Raw genomic sequence first — 23,066 nt, 5'->3', positions numbered from 1 at the left:
GCCTCACCTTTTTCTTCTGAGGAGCATCACCACTTTGTGGTGATCAGCCCAGTGCTTAATTCACTGTACCACCATGGATCCCCAATCCAAGCGGTATCTTGCCCCAAAGGCCACGCTATTCTCCTACATGACATAATTCTCTGATAAAAGGGAGAGGGAGAATGAGACAACAAATATTGACACAGGGAAACGATAGAACAGTCCTACGTGTTATACTAAATACATAGCACTTTAAATGTGGATTTTAACTATTAGTACACATTCTTCTTAAAACGCCTCATTTCACAAGCCAGAATATAGTTCGAGAAAGTATCTATGCTGGCATGAGCCCAAGAACTCTTGAAGTGGCATTTCTGCGCCCGCTGTTCATGGCACTGCATGAGGAGAGGAAGTTGCCTAAATGTGTTCTTTGATGATGAAATTCCCCGTCATGGAGGACTGTGTCCCTTACGTAGGAGTTCTCTGTCACATTGAAATCCACAGAGGGCATGTTTCGCATAGGAGAACTTCATAATTGTTTTAAACCTACTATGAGATCTCTGTCATTTTAAGATCTATAAAGGAACAAAAGAAAACATTTTAATCGTGCCCAGATTTTTAAGGTACAAGATCAAAAGTACTATCATGCAGTATTAAACTCTTATTTTCCTAAACATTTTCATATCCCATAGCTAATACATAAAATTTTCACATTGGATATAAACTGCTTATTAAAAATGACAAAAAAAATTCCTGGCTTCACAATGTATACTTTGTTACAATAACTTTCAAAAAACACAATCCTACACAGTCAAAACACTGCGCTACAGAAGCCATGGATAAGGAAGAAAGAGAGAGTGCTACCTTCCCCTCAGTTAGCACTTCCTTGGTCCCTAAGTCATATCGAGTCACCCATCATATTCATATTTGCTTCCTCATTCCCAGGCCTATTATTTCAGTACAAACTTTCTATTCCTTGCCTGGGTTATGCTAATATTCTTGTAGTGTGTATCTCTCTTTGTTAAATGCATATAATCTACCTTAACCATATACTCATCTCCTTATACATTCATATATCACATCTTCATTGTTCCCATATGATCTTCCAAATCCATAAATCTGATTTTGTTTGTGTGTGTGTGTGTGTGTGTGTGTTCAAAATTCTTGCAAAGACTTGCCATATTTTTCTGCAATGGTTCACACATGTCTTAAATTACATATTGATTTCATTCCTGTAACTTTATCTATGTAATCACATCAATCTACCATTTTCTCCAAGCAAACAAACAAATGCTTGGATGCATGAAAGATACAGGGCAAAGTTCCACTCCTAGGTTTTACACACTTTGTTTTCTCTGCCCACAATGTCTGCCCCTCTTTGTTCTACTTCACTGGCATAGCTTAAAAGACCCAACTGGAGTCCCCTGCTATGGGAAGCCTGAACTGCACAGTCTTCTGTGAATTCCATTTTCTGCACCACCATCATGCAGAGTAGCATACCTCTATCTGAGATGAATCACTTGGAATCATTAGTGGACTTGCTTATTGACCCCCAGCTTCGTAAATCAACTTAGAAAAGGCAATGTGGGTGTGATGGTTTTTCCAGAGTTGAGAACACACTAGGCAAGAGATGACGAGTGTTTGGTGAGTGAAGAAATCTAAGGAAGGAATTGAACTATGGAGAATAATATTATTTGTACTTGGATTGCACTTTTGTATTTGATAATCAACAATATGTACTTACACTTAGTGTATTTTTGAAAATATTTTTTAAAAGCATTTTCATGGGGAAAACTTTTAGAAGTAGTTTTTAAGTTAATCTGTTTTATCTATAGTTTAAGGAGAAAAAAATGTACTTGTCTGAATATATTCAGACTTAGTACTAAGGATTATCTAGACTTTAAAAAATTAACATAAGTACAAATGCATAATATCTAGCAAATATTTTCAAATATATTGTAATAAAGCACTCTTATTATAAGCAATGGATTCTACTAGTAGATCCTTTTGTCTCTAGTTCCAAAAATATATGGTTCCAAGTTCCATATTTAGGGTGGGAGTTAAGTAAATGATAATTGGTCAGGGATTATTAAATGGGAGAAAAATGTTCTCTGGGTTTTGCTCCAAAGGCACTGACTAACGTAACCATTTGCAGGAATTCTATACCTTAAAAATGCTATTATGCTCCCTTTCAAAAGCAAAACAAAACAAGGCTTCCAAAACTGCTGTGTTTTCTAATCTCCACTAAGAAGAGGATCTAAAAACTGCAGGAACAAAATATCCTTTCGTTACATCAAAGAAAATCAGTATGTCACTAAGGAGTTCATTAATGACAAATTTTGAAGCAAACTGAATTCAGCACAGACTATTTTGACATCAAAATTATCACTGGGTTTAGAAATGGACTTGTCTTTAGATTTCCAAAGCATTTTCTCTATATTTGCTTATGGCATTTCTTTGTATCAACTAGTTATTCACAGTATCACTTGCTCTTACATGTTATTGAGGTTTTTCACAGCTTAAATTTCTCAGAAGTTTATTTTGTTTCTTAACCAATACCATTCATTTTAGCACTTCCTTTGAAGAGGCTGATATTACTAACAACCACAAATGGAGGGAACAGAAAAAGCAAGGGGCCTTTGAGCAAGGCTGTCTTGCATTTTCCAAGTTGCATAACCAGTAGTACTGTTTTAGCAAAGAAAAACTTTAGTAACAAACTGAAAATGAAAGTATTATCTTAAGAACTGACACAAAGTATCCCACTAAGTAGGATACTTTCTTGGTCTGAGGAAATGAAAGAGAGAGACTATTCCTGCGCTGAAAAGGAAAGATAAACTAAGGGAGTGCTATGAACTTGGAGTGAATTGAAAATTCCTAGCAGGTATTTTAATTCTAAGGATTTCTAAATTTTGATGTAGAGTCATTTACATTAGGTGATAAAACTACCCACTTTGCGCTCCTAAACTCCCGAGCAAAGCTGCTGCTCTTGGAGAGCTAAGTCACCATCCTCAAGTCCACTCGGCTCAGCAGCCCTCCGGGACACAGTGCTCCCATGCAGCTGCGGGGGCTGTCCGTCTGTGAGGAGGCAGAAAGCCTCGGCATGCTCTTGAGGACAGTTGGTGTACGTAGACATTTTCTGGATACCGATGAAGAGGTTTGGTTTTCCCTTTAAGTGGATGATGATGTAGAACAGCAAAATGGCCAAAATAAGGCGGTAAACTTTGATTAAACTTGCACACAACCTCTCATCACCATCATTTCCCTTTTTAAATTTCTAGAAAACTGGGGGTGGGGATTAGACTTATGTGTAACATAGCCGGAGAAGAAGAAGCCAAAGTTATTAGGATGTTATTAGCAATTTAATATCTAACTTGCTCCAAATTAATGGGGGTTGGTTATTACCATTCCTCTCTATATTGATTATAGTGTGGTTTATGTTTCAAAATTAAACTATTTTCCAGTAAAGTAAAAAAAAATTCAGGATAGACCATTCAGAACATTGTGTAAAAAAATATTCCAAAGGATCAAGAAACATTCACAATGACAAATGATTTTCATTCATGAAAGCAAAGTAGTGTTCAGTATCTAAAGCAAAGAAGTCTCACTAGCCTTGTTTCTAAGGAACATTCTAGCTGTATTCGAAGATTAGAAGGGAGGATGTGAGACTTTGCCTCACATACGTTGGATGAAAACGACATGTTCTTTGACAAAGTGTCAGGGCAGTGATAAGGAGGAAGGCCCCAAACACGATCGGTTGACAGGATCGCTGCAACAACGGGCTCAACCACAGCGACAATGACCCGCATGGCACCGGATTTGATGGGTTATACATCAGGTTGCTGTGAGTCGGAACTAACTCGACAGCACCTAGCAACAACAATAAAGGTAAAGAATAAAACGATATTTAAACATTGGCATTTTAAAATGCATAGAAATTACCCATTTAAAAAAGTATAAAGATCACCAATAACAAAATCTATTTTGTTAAAGAGATGGCTTTGCAGATTTTTATTGATAATCCATTTATTCATCTAAAAGAGGTAATGTTAGCCAAAAGCAAATCAAAATCTCATTTGCGGACAGCAGGCAGCATGGTGAAAATTAATATATATATATAATTAATAAAACATTGTGAGAAACTAAAAAATTGCTAGCATCAATTATTCAACTTATTTTTAAAATCAAAACATTGTGTTGTGCGCCTCAAACAAAAACGTTGGCCTCCTTCCACTCTGCATGCGGACCTCCATACTAACAAACATGTCAAATAGACGTGATTATTCACGACTAAGCTGGTTTTTCAAATCATGCCAAAGTCATACAGACCTTAAAATATAAGGGAGGAAAATCTCCCTAATAAAGAAAATACATACTTATAAGAGCTAGCTACCTAATAAATAATTCCTTAAATCATTTCTGAAACAGAAATTCCTATAACCGGCTAATAAAGTTCAAATAAATGGCACAGACTGATAAGGAAAAAAAGCTTACAAGCAAAATGAGATCAAGGAAATGAGATTTGTGGCCATACAATAGGAATGAGAGCATGAGCCTGTCTAGACATTTTCTCCTCTGATGTGTATAGCTATGCAACACCAAAATATAAAATCCAAACAAACTCAGAGCAAGTTAATATCAGCATTCTCATTCATGACCACATATTTTAGCATGTTTGTTTGTTGTTCATGGGACTCATTTTCTCATGAACTGAAAATTCTATTAATTGTGTAGCTATGAATATTATATCAATAGTAATGCCAAATATATGTGTAAAAATTAAGAGTATCCTACCACAAATAGCATCCCCCCACTACCCCAAAAAAAAGCCAAAGCCACTACCATGAAATTGATTCTGACTCATAGACACTCTCTATTATGGAGAAGAACTACACCTTTGAGTTTCTGTAAATCTACCAGGAAGCAAAAAGCCTCACCTTTCTCCCTCAGAGCAGCTAGTGGGTTCTGGCTGCTGACCTTGATGTTAGCCGTCAGACACATAACACAGTATATCACCGCGGCTCTCTACAAATAGCAGATATGTGGCTAAATATGATCAAATAAGGTAAAGATGGCACAGTGAGGCTAATATGAATGTTACATCTATATTAGACCCACGTTTGAATGTTTAATACTTTCATCACATGCTATGAAGACACACACACAAATCCAATATTTCACATACAATGTACTCTTTTTTTGAAACCTCTGCATTATAGGTCATTTTTATTGTCATATTATTGTCATTTTGTCATGGGGTTAGGTGCTGTGGAGTCTGTTCGAACTCATAGCAACGCTATGTACAAGGGAACGGAACTCCGCCCAGTCCCGCGCCATCTCCTGCTTGTTCTTGTTTGAGCCCTTGGTTACAGCCACTGTGACAATCCATCTCCTGGAGGGCCTTCCTCTTGTTAGGTACTCCTCTACTTTACCAAGCATGATGTCCTTCTCCAGGGAAGGGTCTCTCCTGCCAACAGGTCCGAAACAGCTGTGATGAAGTCTTGCCATCCTTGCCTCTAAGGAGCATGCTGACTGTACTTCTCCTGAGATGGGTGCGTTTGTTCATTTGGTAGCCCATATTCTTCACCAGCACCATCATTCCAGTGCATCCATTCTTACTAGCTACATAGGCCAGTTGTAATCATATATCAGTATTTCAGGAGGTCGCTTTTACCCTTTATTAGTAAAGTAGTGGGTCAGAGAAAAAAGAGGAAGATCTTTGACAAGATGGATTTCCATAGTGGCTGCAACAATGGGTTCGCACATTGGAGGCACTGGGGGGCTGGCGCAGGCCGGGAAGTGCTGCCTTCTGCTGTGCCTGGGTCACTGTTCGTCAGAAGCCACTGTGATTCATTGTGATCTGCTTATAGGAAATCCTGAATGGAGTCACTATGATCCAAGTGCAAAAAGAAGCTATAAAAACTGTGTGCTTTTACATATTTTAATGACTATCTCATACCTAAAATTATGTTCATAAAGCCAGCTTTTTTCAAGGATATAGACAAAAAGACTCCAACACAGCTGAAAATGTGGGTTTAAAGTATTTCATTAAATCTTGCTAATTTACACTGCATTTATTGATCAACATATATCCTCATGCAAAAAGTATATTAAAAATAAATCCATAGAACAGTAACGATACTTGTTCAAACCTTTGAGCTTAAGCTTCAAGACAATATGCATTTGACCTTAAAGACATGCATATTTTCCAAAGCTATCTGTTGGGCCATATCTAGGAAGGTCAAGCAGAATCCAGTGATAAAGTCTATACCTATTAAAACACCACTGATATTATAAAATGTAAATTATGGTCTAAACTGGTTAAGAAGGGAATCAATTAGTGCTTGATCTATTTGAATTTCTTACTGAAAGTCCCTAAGAGTGAAATACACCTTTCTCCTGTTGCTCATTTTTTACTGGCATTTCTATGTGGCAGATGGTGACCTTATCCTTGTGCTTCAGCTAAAAAGATTTTTATTAAGGCTAAACAAGTGTGAACAGCACTAATTTCCTGCAGCAGGCAAACATGAACAAACCTCTAGAATGAGCATAAGTGCCCTGCCTCTCCATATGGTTAAGACCCACATCCTGCCAATCGAATGGACTGAAAAGTAGCCAACATGTTTGAATCCGGCCCTAGTCCCATGTTTCATCATTAGCTACCCAATCAAAGACCAGCTTCAGAGGCAAGGAGATTATAACGGATGAGAAGGATAATTTAATGAATTGCTTAGTGGGTTAAACTCTGAAGAAGGGAGAGCCGTTGGTAAATTCTAAAATATAAAACATTGGCAGTTCAGTGCTCATCATCGGGCTTGTGATGCCCTTGCCACCCTTCTCCCTCATAGTCATACAGGACCGCCCCCACCCACCTGCCTTCCACCACGTGCCCAATGATGCGAGCGACTTGGCCACTAGCCCAAACTGCCCTTTCATTGAGTACTCCACGGTCTAGAGGTGAATTTCTAATTTAACTATGTGCTTCATTTGATGAAAATATATTTTTAAAGATACCTAGTTTAACTCATATCTAAAATTTTCTTCACTATATATAAATACAAACTAGGCATGGCAATTAGATGTTACATCAATTTATGCCTTTGTGCAAGTGTAGGGGTCGAATCCAACCTATCCATCAGGTGATAGCTTGATGAGGCCTCCTTGGCTAGGTGGTCTTTTTATAAGAGTGACTTCACTTATGTAAGTAAGAGAGAACTTCACTTTCTTTGGCCCCTTATCTTCCTCTTTGCAGGGACTCTGTGTTTGCTTCCATGTGGGCCATCCAACATTGGGCGCTGTCACCCTGTTATCTCCCAAACGTTGGATCCACAAGACTGCACCCACCAGCCTGGGACCTTCCTGCATCCTGCTTCAACTTTCTGTTTCATCAGTCTGCAGATAAAAGGGTCTGAAGAGGGCTCTGGCTAACATCAGACCCACGGACTTGCTGGACTGGGCTGGGATGCTTTCTTGATACAAAATTATTTCTTTATATAAAGTTCTTTCTTATGCATATGAGTGTCAATGGTTTGTTTCTCTAGAGAACCCAGCCTAGGTATAAAATTATTATGCTTTCATCGTATTTCAAAACCTTATAAATAAGTTTTGAATTAACTACATTTTGCTGCTTTTCTATATATAAATGATTGATTAGAGTTGAATATGATACAGATTCTGTTAGGTTGACTATAATTGAGCATTGCCTGAATGGAAGTGAACTTGGTTTTAGTTTTATACAATTGTAAAGGACCCCTGATGCTGTAATGAGTTACACATTGAGCTACTAACCATAAGGTCAATGGTTCAGACACACCTAGCACTTTCCAGGAGAAAGATGAGTGTACCTCCTTCTGGAATGATTTAAAGTCTCAAAAACCCAGAGGCAGTTCTGCTCTGTCCTATATGGTCACTATGTGATGGAATCAACTCAATAGGTGAGGGCCTGAGAAGGCATAACTTTATCTTCTTGGATGGTGCAAAAACTGTGTTCATGAAGCCTACCTTGACATCACTAGGTATTAACAGGTGTGAATATGGTAGTTCATGCTTAATATCTGCTCAACTCAGTGACCGACAAGGTGGAGAAAAGATTGTACATTTTATACAATATCATAAAAATGAGCATAAAAACATGAAATCCTTTAGGCACAGTATAGGCCTCACAACTCTAAAATCCCTCGCTCTCCTTGAACTACTAAAATAAACAGACAGCATACTATAGATAAAATTCAATGAACTCTATGTGCTAAGTTCTCCATAAGTGTTATCTATGATTATTTTCCTATAATTCTCTAGTGTATTAAAATCATTCACTGTTTACAGATTTTAAAAGCTAAGATAAGACAGCATACAAAACACTGTCTGCTATTTTGTTCAAAGATAACCCTCCTTAGAGTTCTGACTACATCTCCTTAGGAATTTGGCATTTCTTCATTTCTTAAATAACAAGCCCATTGCTGTCAAGTCAATTCTGGCTCAAAATGATCAAATATGTCAGAGCTGAACTGCTTCACTGGGTTATAAGACTATATATGCTGGGTGGGGAGAGAAGTAAATTACTTAAACAGACGAGTTCAACTGAAAGATAGATGAAGACCAAAGACCTTCCAATAGAAGCACATAGACAGCCCCAGGTTTTCCAATGGTCCAACCTGATGGCACGACAAAAAAACAACAACCATAATAGCCAGATCCACTAACAGTTATATTCTAAGTTAATCATAAGATATTTATGGGACTCATTCATTTTCTGAACAAAAGAAAAGGTTGACTATCTTTTTTTATCATTTTATTGGAGGCTCATACAACTCGTATCACAATCCATATATACATCAATTGTGTAAAACACATTTGTACATTCCTTGCCATCATCATTCTCAAAACACTTGCTCTCCACTTAAGCCCTTGGCATCAGCTTCTCATTTTTCCCCCTCCCTCCCCGCTCCCACTTCCCTCCTGAAGCCTTGATAATTCATAAATTATGATTTTGTCATATCTTACACTGTCCGACATCTCCCTTCACCCGCTTTTCTGTTGTCCGTCCCCCAAGGAGGAGGTTATATGTAGATCTCTGTAATTGGTTCCTCCTTTCCACCCCACCCTCCCTCCACCCTCCCAGTATTGCCACTCTCATCACTGGTCCGGAAGGGATCATCTGTCCTGGATTCCCTGTGTTTCTCGTTCCTATCTGTACAAATGTACATCTTCTGGTCTAACCAGATATGTAAGGTACAATTGGGATCATGATACTGGGAGGGTCAAGAAGGAGGGCATTTAGGAACTAGAGGAAATTTGTATGTTTCATCATTGCTACACTGCACCCTAACTGACTCGTCTCCTCCCCATGAAAATCATACCGTTGTGCGCTCACCTTCCCTATACGATTGCTGAAGACAAATGGGTGCATAAACAAATGTGGTGAAGAAAGCTGATGGTGCCCGTCTATCAAAAGATATAGCAGCTGGGGTCTTAAAGGCTTGAAGGTAAACAAGCAGCCATCTACCTCAGAAGCAACAAAGCCCACATGGAAGAAGCACACCAGTCTGTGTGATCACAAGGTGTCCAAGGGATCAGGTATCAGGCATCATCAGAACAAAAAAAATCTTACCATAGTGAATGAGGGGGAGGTAGAGTGGGGACCCAAACAAAGTTCATCTGTAGGCAACTGGACAAAAGATGACTATCTTATGAGCCAATATTTGTAACGCCTCACTACAAAGAAAACTGCAGTGTTCCATTTTATACCATGTCTTTATCCACACTTTCCTCCCACAAAATATTCTCAGAGTGAGATCAAATGTTTATTTGATCTTATTTTTTCCTCTGTTAGTTTTGCATTTAGAATGTACTTATATTCTTTATAAGCTTCTCTAACATTTGACAATCTTAATCTATACAGATTATAAAATTTCAGTCCAATTGAGTAGGTGGTAATGATGATCATTCCCATATGTCTTTTTTTCCTCCACACTCCATTCATTCATGCATATTGCTTTATTTGATTTAAATTCCAAGGCAACATAAACTCTAAGTCACTAACGAATTCTGTCATCTGCTTCATGGTACCATGTAAAGATAGAGCATCACTGATGCTTCCCAGACACTCTGCTTCCTTTTGCTTTGGGACGACAGGATAGTTGCAGGTTGGTCTACCTCGAGCTCATAAAGAAGCACAGCACAAATCTAACAGAAACAAAAGGAAGCAACGCAAGCAAATGTCCCAGAAACAGGAAACATTAAATAAACATTTTTATTTCATGCATTTATTATATTTTACCCCACTTTTAAATTGATTGAAGTTTAGTATCTACTATACAATTTTTCCTTAGGTAAAAATTCCTCTTAATAATATCTTCTGGGAGGGAGGGGTAAAAAATGAGGAGCTGATGCCAGGGGCTTAAGTGGAGAGCAAATGTTTTGAGAATGATGAGAGTAACAAATGTACAAATGTGCTTTATACAATTAATGTATGTATGGATTGTGATAAGAGTTGTGTGAGCCCCCAATAAAATGATTAAAAAATAAATAATATCTTCCACAAGCTATTTCTCATACAATTTTGATGTCTTTATCTTTTTATCAATCATCTTGATAGACTCAGACAAATACAATATGTGTGATGTTGAAAAATAGTAAATTCAATGATATATTTGCTCCCACAACTGACTTTTTAAAATTCACTAGAAAAAAAATCATAGAAATCTTGTCAGTGGAGGATAGCATCAGCTATTGTAGCTATAATTTTCCTTTTTTAAATGTGTGTCAATTTCTGTCTTAGTTGCCTAAGTACTGATGATGTAACAAATGACACAAGTGGATGACTTTTACAAACAAATTTATGTTCTCACAGTTTAGGTATCTACAAATTCAAACTCTGAGTGCCAGATCCTGAGATAGGCTATCGCACCCTAGACAATAGAGAAAGGGCTTGGTCGGTCGCCTTGAGCTTCTGCTCCTGAGGGATCCCCTTGTGACTTGGCATCTCTCTTCCCCTATCTCTGTTTCTTTTGCATGCTTAATTTTTTGTATATCTGGAAAAAGATTGACTTAAAACATAATCTGCACTCATATTGTATCATTAGCATAGCAAACACAACCTATCCACAAATGAGAACATAACCACAAGCAGAGTGGTTAGGATTTACAACCCATATCTGGGGGAAACACAATTCAATCCATAACAGCATCTAACACATATTAGCCTTTAGACATTTTATCAGTCATCAGAGAGAGTCGGGCAAGACAGATAAGAATTTCTTTCAAGAATTCTCTTTATAGTGCCTCAAGGGAAGTGACCTATGATTGATCAACACAGAAGTTCCGCCTTCTGGTGATATAGGGAGCACAAATGATGTGTGTAAGGAAGCACTCGGGGTCTGCTGGCGTGGGTTCCCAGGAAGAAGGAAGCAAGAGTCCATCGGCTGCGATGGTAGGAAAACGTCATTAGTGGAAGGAATTGCATTACAGATGTTGTAAATTTTATAACTGAATATTTTGATAAACGGTTCACGTCTAGCTTTCTCTTAAGATCTATTCATAGTGTATAAGTAATCGTTGCAATATTTATAAACGTTGTCTGACATCCAACTTGCACGACATGATTTGGATAGTGTGAGTACACAGAGAAGAAAGATGCCCCTCTGGTGTTTTTCCCCCTGTGGAATCTTAATATATTCCATTGCCCTGCACGGATTCGTATAGCAGCTTAGCAGGAATATGAAATGAAGGGTAAGGGCCTCACAAGACAATTAACATAGAGATGAAATATTTTAGAGATACAATGTCTTTATATTACTAGAAAAATATCCACAGCAAAAATGCAAAGTAGAATGTATTCAAGTGTGAACATCTTGTAATAGGTCAAATATTTTAATTGACCAGACAAATCGTGAAGCTATTCATTATACTAAAAGGAACTAAAACTCCTTGAGGAGGAGATGCCTGCCAATGGCATTCCCCACATTCTACTCATCAAGCAGGCATATCATTCAGTGCTCTATATGGCTTGAGAAGCCACATAGGCTTGAGCCCTTATAAACATAAACGATTAGAAATTTTTATTTCAAGTGGTAAATACATTTTAAAGGTCTTTGTTATGAACTTTTGGGCATTCCTACAAAATGTGCTATGTGTGCAAGTAAAGTGAGCAAAAGGAGAAAAGAGCAACACCTGCTGCTCGATGCGCTGCTTTCCATTTAACGACCGATCACCACGTCTAGTCCTCAAAGCTACGAAGGCAGCTTGGATGGCAGAGCCGATAAAGAACATGTACTAATAAAAAAAAACAACTTTAGGGCATTCAGTATCTTGAAAATGTGACAAAATAGAACTACACCTAATAATAGAAGCAAAAAATTCAGTTATTACTTAACACAATCTATTTCAATCTATAAGTTCAGTCTATGAAAAATAGTGATTGGGATGTTGTAGCTCAGCTCCAGTTTATTTTTGTTGTTTACTGAAAAATTATCCAGTATAAAACCAAATAAAGGACATCTCACTTTCATTACAAATTAAGTCAAACTGAGTTTTTCTACATGGCTGCTACCCACCAAGTGGAACAACAAGGAATTATGTGGTAGTTGCTTATAAAAACCATGGTGCACTGTGCTTTATGGGAAATAAAATATTTTTTTTTAAACTCAACTGGGTAACACTTGTTTTAAAGGTTTTCAAATACTTTTTTAAAGCACTAATTGTTTGAAACGGAAATAAATTAATCAATCATACTTCAGAAGTTTATCAAACTTCTGTTTGACTCATCTAAGTAGCTTTAAAAAACCTTTATAATAAAAAGCATTATTGTAGGGTTAATCTCTCAGAAACAAAAGAAAACTGTGTGTTGCAAAAGAAGAAAATACAGAAATGAGATAATTTCTTTGAAATGGACTTAATAAACACAAGATATGATCAGAGACATAATCTCAGTTTTAGTTATCAAACCTCCTTTTCTTCCCTCTGAACATCTATTCTAAAGTTTCTATTAAGCTAAAACATTTTAAATGAACATGATTTGTTGCTTTCCAAATTCTGAATGTATAACATTCCGCATTCTGAAATGAATATCATTCTTCAAAATTAGCAATCAAAGAACTTTGAAGGCGGACAGTGCAACAAACCGCATAATGATTTTAAATCACTAGAAGAAACGGCTGCCAATCAGCTAATTGTAATTATGCATTGTGCCTGTTCAAAAAGAACCTGAAATGGAAATTGTTTCGTATTCAACCTCTTAAAAATAAATTTTGGTCTGCACAAACTTCATGAATTTTGAATAGACTTTAGGCTATATATTATATAGTTTAGGCCATGGGAGATTATCTTAATGTTAAAGGAAAAGGAAGGGAGAAAAAGGTAGTGCCTTTACATTTCTGTAAACATATTTTAGGTGTATTTATTTGAAATGCATATATTCAGTATGAGAAACATATGATGTCTCTCTTAGGACTCCACATTGAATATTGAAGCCAAAATAAATAATCCTGGATATTTTGAAAAACACCAGACAAAAGATAATCTTCAGTATTGCTGTTTCTAAACAGTCTTATAGCTCCACCGGGAAAACAAACTCAAACAAAAATAAGGAACAAAAGAGAGGATGTTTTTGAAAAGATCATCTTTGGTACTGAAATTTCAAAAAAGAAAAGTTACCTCAAAAGAGAAAGCTTATAAGAAATCCAAATATGACTATGCTGTGCATGTATATATGTGTGCATGTATGTGCATGTGAACATGTGTATGTACGTGCATATATGTAAAACATTTTTATAACAGTAATTTTCAAAGAAACCTCTTTATAAAGACATTACTCTATATAAATCTAATGTTATAACTAACTAATCCAAGCTAAATTACAACAAAAATGCTTACTAGAAATCTCTCAGTCAAATGCTTTGTGCAGCAAGAAACTGTATTTCTTATCTGGTATGGAAATAGGATTTTTTTTAATTGTTTTATTAGGGGCTCATACGACTTTTATCACAATCCATTCATACATCAATTGTGTAGAGCGCATTTGTAGATTCATTGCCCTCATCATTCTAAAACATTTGCTCTCCACTTAAGCCCCCTGCATCAGGTCCTCATTTTTTTCCCTTCTCTCCCCCCTACCCCCTCCCTCATGAGCCCTTGATAATTTATAAATTGTTATTTTGTCATATCCTGCCCTGTCTGACGTCCTCCCTTCACCCACTTTTCTGTTGTCCGTTCCCCAGGGAGGAGGTCACATATAGATTCTCGTAATCGGTTCCCTCTTTCCAACCCACTCTCTCTACCCTCCCAGTATCGCCACTCACACCAGTGGTCCTGTAGGGAGCATCCACCCTGGATTCCCTGTGTTTCCAGTTCCTATCTGTACCAGTGTACATCCTCTGGTCTAGCCAGACTTGCAAGGTAGAATTCAGATCATGAGAGGGGGCGGGGGGGCATTTAGGAACTAGAGGAAAGTTGTATTTTTCATCGTTGCTATATCGCACCCTGTCTGGCTTCTTTATTGAAGAAAAAAAATCTCTATTCTTTATTGAAGAACATTTCCTTATGGCTACCAGAACTTATGTGGAATACATATTTAAATCCTTAAAATATTGGTCTCCTTTCTATTCATGTATATATATAATAAACTACATGTGTGCTATTAAAAAAAGAGAAGCAAACTAATGGAAAATAATTTCTCTCAAGTTATTACCAACTTGGAGACACATCCATGGTTTCATTACATATGGATGCTCAAGCGATTCAATTCATGGTTCCAAACCATAAGAAACAAACCCTGCTATCCAGTCCATCCCAAGTTATATTTTAAAGAAATATATCATATTTTATGGGCTCCTCAAATAAGAACTTCAAGAGTCAAACAATAGTGTCAGTCTGGATTTGTAAAAGGGACAGATCCTGCACAAAAATCAGAACATATCCGTTCTCATGTTGACTGCTATTTATATTTTAAGTCATTTTCTATAGCTGTCATTTAGTTTCAAGATGTTTATCATTCTAGTTCTAAATTATTAGAAACCATCAATCAAAATAATTATCCAGAATGTTATAGAATTAATCATTATGAATATCAGACTATTGAGAGTATTGGACAATTTGATGACACTTGGAAAATATTAAATGTAAATATTTTGACTCAACAGCATATTCTTAAAAGATTAGTATTACAAGAAATATCAGAAGACAAGTCATCCATCAAATTTTTATAAATGTGACTATAAATACTACTCAGAATAGGTCAGGGAACTGTCCAAAGTCACATAGCAGTTCGGTCACTTAAAATAATCTAGAATTGAACTCAGGTTTTTGATGTCACATCAAAAAGGTCCGAGCAGATAGAAGATGCTAGTTATGAGGAAGAGGAGCCACTGGTAGTGTAGTGGTTTCCAGTTACGCTGTGATCCTCAGGGTCAGCAGCTTGAAACCACCAGCAGGTCTTCGGGAGAAACACTGGGCTTTCTACTCTAGTGAACAGTTACAGTCTTGGAAACCCACAGGGGGTCACTATGAGTTAGCAGTGACTCGAGGGTCGTGAGAGAGTTATGAAGAAAATTAGAAATGAAAGAAAATGCTAGCAAAAATATGAAGTATGGGCTGGATATTCCCATATTTACCACTGTGTATAATAACATTAAAAGAACATATATCAACAATCACACTTAAATGATTACAATGAATTCAATAATTTCTATCAAAATGTAGACTGATATTTACAGAAATGACTATGAGGGGGTACCCCCCCCAAAAAAAACTGGAATTCTTTTACAAAACTTATCACCTCAAAGTTACTCTTCATTACACTAAATATACTTGTCAAATTGGTGATTCAATTCTTGGAAATATTTTCCAAACTCATCTGTTTGGATGGCTCACAGCACCTCCCTCATTTTCTTCTGCACTTGTTCTAAGTCTTCAAATCACTGTGTTTTCAGGTCCTTCTTCATTTGTGGAAACAAAAAGAAGTCACAGGGAGTGAGGTCAGGTGAGTCAGGTGCGGGCGGGCAAGAAAGGCATGCTGATTTTTGCCAAAAACTAGCACACTGAGATGGCTCATGAGCAGGTACATTGTCATGATGGTAAAACCAGTCCCCCATCTACCACAAATCAGGCCTTCTTTGTCACACACACTGTAACAGAATCTTTTCAGAACCTCTCAATAGAAAGTTTGATTAACAATCTTACCTGGTAGAATGAAGTCTAAATGTACTATGAGTCTACAGTTTTGTCTGTTCAGGAAGTTGATGGACATACAGACCGAGATTTGTCATCAATCGACATTCCACCTTTTTTCAAACAAGGAACCCACTTGTACACTTGAGCTTTTCCCATAGTGTTGACCTTGTGTTCAACATCACAACAGTTTCTGCGGCATTTTTTCGGAGCAGGAAACAAAATTTCAGAGCCCCAAGCTATTCTATTAAATCAGCCATCACAAAAAATGTGGTTCGAGCAAAACTGCTTTTATGAAAAATTCACTGTGACCAGGAAGAACCTTCCCAGGAGATGCCACTGGGTGCACTAACTCAGAGCAAGTTGCTTGATGCTCGCCTAATGGGAAAAATGTGTACTACGAAAGCTCCACCCAGCAAAGCTTTTATCCATTTTGGGGGGATGGGGGTTAACCCCTCTTAGACTTTAGTTGTGAGCCCACTAAATTTTTTGCACATGTAAAATAGTTTTAAAAGGCAGGGAAAGGGCATCATAACCTCCAGCAATTAACCTGCATGCATGCCCCTTGGCTTTGCTGACCTCTAGGCCAACCAGGCTGGTTGCTACCCTACTGTCTGAGTGGAGCTGGAGCTCTGGGGAGCAGGGGGGAGCAGACAGGGCTTGGGTGAAGGTTACTGTGTTGCACACTCCAAGAGCCATTGTTTGCATCCTTCGCTGTCCTTGGGAACACATGGTGGTCCAGGATGAGTGAGCATTTGCTTGAAGAGGAAGAACTCCAGAGGTTCAGGGTAGGGCAATCCCTCCTGGCTGAAGATCCTGTGCCTCGGAGCTCTGCTTGTGGTGTGAAACAACGTGCCCAAGGGATAAAGGAAGCCAGGTGTGAGAGCAGTGAGATGCAGACAGCAGCTATTTATTTGGCAATAATGTCATTTCTTCACATGAAATACAGATTCTATTTGGACAGAACCTATAGATCAACATCCCCTAGAATCCAAGAGGAGGAGGCATGATATCGTATAGTCTTAAAAGTTCCTTTTAACTGAGTTGGTTCCTCAAGGTGATGTGTGAGGAAAGCAGTCGTTGGGTCTTGCATGGCAGTCACAATTTTCCCTTCTTCATTTGCACGCTCTTTCAATCTTATAAAAATTATAAAATAAAAACACGGTATCCTTGGGCATTACAATCATTTAGGTCATCCGTAAAAATAACCTGAATTCACCAATTCCAAGTTTTGAACACACCTCATGTTTTCTCTAGTACGGGGTTACAATTTAGCATGTTGCAGTTGGTGGGTGATTAGAAAGCACTTCTCCTTCATTCTCTGATCATCCCTTCAGCATTTCTGAATGAAGACCACCCAAACATTCGATCAGTATTGCAGTGAGTGTGGTCCTGAAGCCGTCACTGGATCTGGGGTCATTCTCTACCCCATTTACTCATTCCTCACCCCATGCATCTGCATTAAGTGTGGTCTCCCTAAATGGGGTGTGTGTGTGTGTGTGTGTGTGTTGAGAGGGAGGCAAAAATAGGAGGAGAATGTGAGGATTGTTTTATCCTGGAGCTTTATAAAATATGGTGAACTTTTCTGTTTCTTAATCAGATTTAGAAATAGGTGTTCCCAAACTCTGTGGCTTATCATATTATTGGGTTCAAGAAAATCTTTTAAAGTTCCACCAGCAAAAGATCTCTTCCTTCTCCATTCAGTATTGAATTACATCAGGATAGACTAAGGTCAACTGGATGGGGGAATGTACCTTGGTAACTCTTTCAAAAACAGCTGTTTCAAAATCCAACCGCCATAAACCACATGAGTCAGCTCTTCACATTTTACAAGTGTATAGTCTACAACAACATTTTCTAAAATAAATTTTGTAACTAAACTAAAATCTGCCTAGAATTTCCATTGTGGTTCAAATGAATAGCAGTTATAACTTGCGGTCCTTGCCAAAATGAAAGTGTCCTAAAAAAGACATATATGCTAGCTGGAATGAAAATCAGCTTACTATTTTATCTAGTTGCCTACTGTAAATAGAAAGTAAAAACTAAATGTTTTCAACTGAAAATAAGCTTTTTTGGAAGAACAAGGAGTAAAGTGAACTGATGGAAGGAATCTATAAAAAAAAATAAAGTACTATGGATGTAACAAGGAGTACATAAACATTAAATATAATCTAGCTTACTATTTCCCTCTCTAGATATTTATATATCTATGTATATATGTATATGTATATATGTTTTCATGCATGTTTAGAATGTAAACTAAAGTTTATCATGGAGTTGATATTTTACTAAGTTGATAAATTTGAATAATATATGTAGGGATAGAGGGTATAGATATTTTTAAATGCTATAATTCAGTGGGTCAAAATATTGCCCTAGTAGTTTTCTACAAGGAGTACACACACACACACACACACACACTTGTGCGGGCACACCCCCAGCTCATCTCCCTGCCACCCCATGCCATCTTTCTTCCCAAATAGCAGATAAAAGCTTTGAGTAACAGGAGCTCTAATCCTCGTTTTGTTAACTAATAAAATTAAAAACAAAAGAAGATAGTTTGTCTTGCTCTGTATTTGAAACATTGTACATTTTTACCAGGCTTTATAGAAGCACTTAAAATCTTATTTCAGATCCAAACCTTGAAGTCTTTTTATCATCAATAAAAGCTCTGGTTGTATTAAAGAAACACAATCCACAATTGGCCTACTATCCAAGTTCCTTTAGCATCTGGCAGTTTTACAGACTTGACTAAAAATATATGTTTTAGGCACACTACTGTATAATTAATGAAAGTTTGGCTTTATTCAAAAATGTAAATGAATTCTTGGCTTTTTCTCTTCTATACATTTCAATTATTTATATGTATTCCCCATTTTTACTGCTGTCTCTTATCCAGAAACAATCCTATTTTAAAATAGAAAATGGTTTTAAATTATACTATAAAAGCATAGTTATGTTGCTGGGGGGAGAAAAGAATAAAATGTAACTTGTAGCATAAACTTGCCACATCAGAGGTGAATTTGAAAATATATTTTTTATGCCATCTGACATAGCTACAACTTATTCATATTAGCAGGTGTATACATCAAATCTGCACAGAAAGGGAATTATTTTATTGGTCATTCAAAAGCAAGAAATGGACAACTTTAAAATAAATCCAACCTTGGAAATTTAATCAACCAAGACATACGTATTTCTAATCCCATTGTTTATTTAGACAACAGTGAACATTTCTAGATTCCCACCTTCATTGTATGCAAGAATTTTTTGCTAAACTTCCTGAAAATACATAAACTCATTCAAAGTACACTAGAGTATTTGTAATTCCATTCCATACTGGCCTGTCTAGAAATGCTGACCTGCAAAACATGAATGAAATATCACATATGCTATGTGGTACTAGCAGATAGAGAAAGCTTTCTAAAGAGAGCCAGCTTTGTCACTTTTACTTACACAGAAACTGATGACTAATTGTGCAGTAAACACATGATGTGACCCAAACCTGCAAAGAACCTCCTATTGAGTATTTGTCATTTTGAGAGCTCTTCAATGCTTTGATATGCTGATGAAGAGGAATATGCAAATATTAGATGAGTTTTTTAAATTTCACAAATTACATGTTAGACATTTTTATTCACATATAAAATAAATTCATTTATTTTTTTATCATTTTATTGGGGCTCATACAACTCTTATCACAATCCATACATACATCAATTGTGTAAAGCACACTTACACATTCTTTGCCCTCATCATTCTCAAAATTCGCTTTCTGCTTGGGTTCCTGGAATCAGCTCCTCATTTTCCTTTTCCCCCTCCCTCCCCACTCCTCCTCCCTAATGAGCCCTTGATACTTTATAAATTACTATTTTATCATATGTTACACTGCCTGCCATCTCCCATCACCCACTTTTCTGTTGCCCATCCCCAGGGAAGAGGTTATATGTAGATCCTTGTAATCGGTTCCCCATTTCTACCCCACCTTCCCTCTTCCCTCCCGGTATCACCACTCTCATATTAATGAATACAGTATCAAATCTAAACTAAAGCTGTGCTTCTCTGAAGTTAGAACTAAGTTGTGAATATGCTACTTCCCTTCCATTCCAATGCATGAATAAAGCCTGAGGACGGTCAAGGTGAAGAGCACATGACCCAGAAGAGAAAACGTTGGCAAATCTGGAACACTTGCAATGACGGAGGACATATTTTGGAAACAATTCAGTAAGTGTGAACCATAACGGACCAGAGTGTCAATGACAACAGCATTGACTGGAGGCCAAGTTTTAAATAAACCTGGCTTTGATTTATTGTTGTTCTTGTTATTGGAACTCATTTGGGAAGACAATCTTACCTCATGCTTTTAGACATAGCCTCCTGCTAATCAAAATAGCACTCAACCTCCATGAGCTTTGGATTAATCTAATCTTACTCCCTAAATTGAGGCAATTTCCTTTCAGAGAAATGCAGCTAAATACTTGGCCTGACTAGAATCTTAATATCTCTGATTTCTCTTGCTTTAAATAATGTCCATGTCCTCTGTGATAGCCCCTGGCTAAGAGATGCTGCTGTTGTCGCCACTACAAAGTTTCCCAGATTTGCTTCAAGGAGGTTCTTGGACCACCTGCCTCAGAATCACTCGGCCATCTCATAAAAAATGGAGAGTCCTGAACCCCATTGCAATTCCTTCTGGGTCAGAATTTATAAATCTGTGATCTAAAAATATGTCTCATAACAAGTTCTCCAAGAGAAGGCATGCTCCACTCCTTACAGATGTTAACTCTTTGGCCATACTGCAATTTGGGACTTTTAAAGAAAATACAACAGGTGATCAAATAGTTGAGAGGGAGGAGGCTGAGGGCAGTTTAGAAATCTGGTTATCAAGGCTATTTTTTAAAGTAATATTGATTTATTTCCACCCCATCATGTTCCATCACTGCCCGGTATAAGATCACTGAAAAACTCAAGAATATTGCACCACACATTATTTTTATAAGAATGTATGTAAAACATCTGTATCGGCAGAGTTTATGTCTAAAATAAACAGTGGCTTCAACAATCACTGGTCTTCACTTTGCTTAGGGCTGCTCACTGACCTTGGTCCTTGCTGGGGACCTGGGTCCTCTCTGTAGGCTGACCTACTGTCGTATAGGTGGCCCCTCTCTTGATCACCTGCTTTCCAATGTTACCTTCATTGCTGGTTCCCATAAGCCTTTCTGATGATTTTCCCCTGGGGGACCATTTGTTGAACCTAACCAGAGAAACCTCCCCTCGGCGCTTAGAGTATTGCCAGTCACAGAGAAGAGTGGCCATAAAATAAAGATGTCCATGATCGAGTAATTTTGGAAAATGCTACGTAAGAATTTCTACTTCATCTTCTCATGTAGATTCACAGTACACATCGGTACATTGAAGGCACTGATCATGTTATAGTAAAAAAAAAAAATGTTTCTTTTGAAGATTTTTTTTCAAAAACCTTTTTATTGGGAGCTAATACAGATATCATATTGTTCCCTAGTTGAATCACATCAAGCAGTACCACAATCCGTTTCAAAACCTCCTCTTACTTCTTGATCTCACTGACATCAGCTCCCCTTACCCACCCGATCCCCACCATAGCCACTTCCCCCACGGATCCACCCCTGCCCTCCAGAATTCTTATTCTACTTGCTTCCTATATAGGTTTATCAATCCTGGATTTCATGCACTAAGAAAAAAAAACAGAAAAGCTAAATTCAAGAGGGCTCTCCCCAATGGAAAAACACATCTGAGAAAAACCCCAACATGAAAAAAAATAAAACACACTGAAAACTAGATTGGGCCCAATGTACATCAGAGGCAGGGGTCAACAGACAAGGTTTGGACCAGTCAAGTCAGGTTTATTAGGTTGACTTCCTATAATCATGTCTCCAATGCACTGTGTGGTAACCAGTTTCTTCCCAACCCTCTATCAAGGATAGAGGGAAATCATCGGAGGCTTATTTTATATGTAGTTCTCACAAATGTATCTTGGGTCCCCACTGTCACCCATAGCCTCTGCAAACTGGATTCTCACACTTTAGGCTCTGATATGATTCCTTCCTTTGGCTTCGGATTATATGATTTATTATCCTTCAGTCACTGATGTTGGTGTGCTTCTTCCCTGTGGACTTAATTGATATCAATTACTGCTTGTTTGGAAACAAAAGAAACCTTTTTGGATGCACATAATCCTATTCAGGGAGGTGAGTGCTCCTCAGAAACCGCCTTGGGAATCTCTTTGACTTAATGTCCAAGACCTGAGACTGTGTGTGCGATAAAGCTTACAGTCGTGGTGGTGTCTTTCAATATGGGAGCTCCAAGAGGTCACTACAAGGAAAGAGTTTTCTTCTCTCCAAGGAACACGAAGTGGGTCTCAGATATAGAACATTGTAACTATCCCCAAAAGTCACCACTGAACTCAAGAAATGCAGAAAGTGAGTTATACTTTACATTCTTAATTCTGTCCCATTTCAACTGATTGTGGTTGGCCTGACGGCATAGGCAATCGTGCTCTTGATTAGGAAAGCACGCACAAAACAAACAAACAAGAAACCAAACAACTTCCTGCCCTTCAGTCCAGGCTGACTCACTCATAGCAACCCTGCTTCTGGGAGTTTCCCAGACTGGACGTCTCTATGGGAATAGAAAGAAAGTCCTGCTGCTCCCATGGACAGTTGGTCATTTCGAGCTACTGACCTTATTGTTAGCCCAATTCATACTGTATATACTCAAGTATAAGCTGACCCAAATATTAGCCAAGGCACCTAATTTTACCACAAAAACTGCATTAAAATGTGCTGAAATAAGCAACAAAGGCCACAAGGAACAATCACACCAGGCTGTGAGATCACGACGTGCTGAAGGGATCAGTTATCAGGCATAAAAGAACAAAAAATCATATCATTGTG

At 37.7% G+C, this 23,066-nt stretch overlaps 1 protein-coding gene and 1 long non-coding RNA gene across 2 annotated transcripts in view; one reads left to right on the top strand and one right to left on the bottom strand.

Annotated features, from left to right (window-relative positions):
* The window catches only part of LOC123522186, a 52,147-nt gene extending 44,658 nt beyond the window's left edge, over positions 1-7,489 (top strand). Inside the window, exon 2 of the long non-coding RNA XR_006680467.1 lies at positions 7,229-7,489. This is a non-coding gene — a long non-coding RNA (uncharacterized LOC123522186). The remainder of the gene's footprint in view (positions 1-7,228) is intronic.
* Positions 1-23,066, bottom strand: part of GRIK2 (glutamate ionotropic receptor kainate type subunit 2) — a 754,527-nt gene that overhangs the window by 649,820 nt on the left and 81,641 nt on the right. The gene's annotated exons all lie outside the window — the stretch shown is intronic.

The sequence above is a fragment of the Echinops telfairi genome, unplaced genomic scaffold (genome assembly GCF_000313985.2).
Source record: "Echinops telfairi isolate 266 unplaced genomic scaffold, ASM31398v2 ScPeMD7_3533;HRSCAF=4204_0, whole genome shotgun sequence".
Lineage (NCBI taxonomy): Eukaryota > Metazoa > Chordata > Mammalia > Afrosoricida > Tenrecidae > Echinops > Echinops telfairi.
This window is presented reverse-complemented; position numbering and strand designations above follow the sequence as displayed.